General features: G+C 47.4%; 1 non-coding gene across 1 annotated transcript; it reads right to left on the bottom strand.

Moving 5' to 3' along the window:
* Nucleotides 1-1,142: 1,142 nt before the first annotated feature.
* TRNAG-GCC lies at nucleotides 1,143-1,213 on the bottom strand. The gene has a single exon. It is a non-coding gene; the product is annotated as a tRNA-Gly (tRNA).
* Between the last annotated feature and the right edge of the window lie 1,322 nt (nucleotides 1,214-2,535).

Raw genomic sequence — 2,535 nt, 5'->3', positions numbered from 1 at the left:
TGGCGGCCTGCCACTCGGCCATCTCGATGGTGGCGGCGCACATGCACTGGCTGCGGCAAGAGGAAGATGACGCCGCGAGGGAGCGGAGTCTGCGGCCAGCGAGCTGAAGCGGACTCCAGGTGCTCCGACGGGGCTGCCTCCGCGACCTTGATGGTGGCGTGTGCAGGAGCGACAGAGCACGCTGCCTTGGTGTTGGGCGGTGTGTGGACGGTGAGATAGCAAGGTGGATGGGGAGGGGAAGGGCGGGAGGTAGAGAGAGATGGAGAGGCGGCGGCGGCGGTGGTGGCACAAGATGGGACGGAGGGAAAGGAGGATGTGCAGAGAGAGAGAGGTGGGAACGGTGGACAATCCCACACATCTGATTTTGACCGACACAAGAAACGTCGGTTGTTGCATTCGCTGAGGACCTCACGACACGATCTGACCCTAACAAACAGGGTCAACTTACACGAGCTCTCCCAGGCCTCCGTTTCCTAGGAGCTTATAATCTGTAGTGATATGCCATGCGTGTTAATTGGCTCTCTGCATTAATCCCACCCGGCAGTCCAACAATTAACGGGGGATTGCGTGTTCATTGATCGTGTGGTTATAATTATATTTTACGAAAATCATACCAAAACGATCTTAGACAAACAACAGGATTGTGTGTTCCTGTGGATGGATGGATTTTTTGTAAAAAGAAAAGCACATATTCACTGAAACGTAGCACATACACTCAAAACTCATCGAAAGGACCCGGAAACCCTAAAATAGAAATAATAAAGTCTTTGATGGCCCATGCACACATCATGGTCGATGCTCGTGGCTGACCACTGTCGCTGCCGAAAGACCATTGAACACAGAAAGACAAGCAACCTGACACACCAACTCCGCCAAAGCACCATAGCTAAAGCAACGTTATGAGCCGATTGAATGACCAATAAGAGATCAACAAGGCAGAAACTGTATGAATCGTGATCATCCCCGTGCTCGACAGACTGCAGGCTTTGTTCAACACCGCGGAGGAGAGAGTCAGACCTGCTGTCTATCTTCCACAAAATCTAAGACTGAGCCGTGAGAGGACCGTGGTTCCTCGTTGCATGGTCCAAACTATTTTCCCCGTTGACAAGATCTTCCTTTTAAGGAAAAAAAAGAAAACAGAATGCACCAGCCGGGAATCGAACACGGGTCTGTACCGTGGCAGGGTACTATTCTACCACTAGACCACTGGTGCCATTTGATGAGCTGTCACTCGAGAGACCTCTACTAATCGCAATCAGTGGGACTGCCTCTTTGATTATAAGCTCGAAACAGTCATACAGCAGAAGAGCAAGGGATGCAAGTCTCGTGGCGCCAAAAATAAGGACCATGTGCCATTCATGTAACACTACTCTACTAGGACTCTTAACACACATTTTCCTTCCTCAATATTCTACTACTTCAGTAGGCAAGCCACCTAGTGTTTTCTCCAAGTCAATGGTGCAGAGTTCCTTCTCAAAATCAAAGATTCGGTGTTCCCGTCAAATTTATTTATCTGGCTACTACTCGTTTTAGTTAACAGACAGACTGAATACAAGCGCCATGTGGCATAGGAAAGAACTCATGTGTCCTGTGTGGTCTTAAGACAGTAGAAGCAAGGGACCACCTCTGTTTCAGCTGACAGTTTGCTAAGTACTCCTAACACTGCTCTGGCGCATTAATCTGGGACATGATTTTGTGGATAAGGATTCAAACTCTTAAGCAAGCAATCAATAATGCTTCAAAGGGTTAATCTGCAGCTGTAGGGAAGTGTTGAAAGGTGAGCTCAACCTAGTCTTCCATAGAGCATTTGGCTTACCAACTTGATGTAACACTAGTGATGTATGTCATCATTTGTGTGTGAAGAAATAGGTATTCAGGTCCTATGTACGAAGATTAGTTCTGCAGAAATCAGTCTCCGCACTTATTTTCCTTCCTGAACATACTTGTTCAGCCACTAGTTCCACGCTACCTTCGTCTATTTTCTCTCCCAGCTCAGTAGTGAAACACCTCATTGCTACTCTTACTCTCAGCAGTGGCAAAGTTCAGACGATCATGCACTGGGCTTGTAGTAAGAAAATCGTAAGCTGAATCTTGATTACTTTGCACACGTGGATGCAGTGTGACACGTCGTGCCGGATGAAGGCTCCTAATCGGTCTCGACGACAAGTCGACCAACCAAGCCAAGCATGTGATCCATGGACCGGTAGGTGTTGTATAAAAGCTTGAGCCGTGAAGCAAATATCTATCAGCGATCGAGCTCCTGGAACAGGTGTAGATGAATGTATGGATCATGCATGTGGTCAGTTGGCTTCTGTTACCTTTGGATATTTTTGCCGTGACTAGTACTAGTGCAGCTAAAAATAAATTGTGTGCATCTTATTTGCCACAAGATGAAAGGAGTTGCAAAAAACAAAAAGAATTGTAGTCTGTCAGACAACCTCTGAGCCACCCTGCACCAGTGTGAAATTAGATCAAGAACGATCCTCTACAGCCATCAGATAACTCCCATCAGGAGAATCCTGCACCAGTGTGAAA

The sequence above is a fragment of the Triticum dicoccoides genome, unplaced genomic scaffold (genome assembly GCF_002162155.2).
Source record: "Triticum dicoccoides isolate Atlit2015 ecotype Zavitan unplaced genomic scaffold, WEW_v2.0 scaffold107450, whole genome shotgun sequence".
NCBI lineage: Eukaryota > Viridiplantae > Streptophyta > Magnoliopsida > Poales > Poaceae > Triticum > Triticum dicoccoides.
The sequence above is the reverse complement of the archived record's forward strand: the minus strand, read 5'-3'. Positions and strand labels throughout refer to the sequence as shown.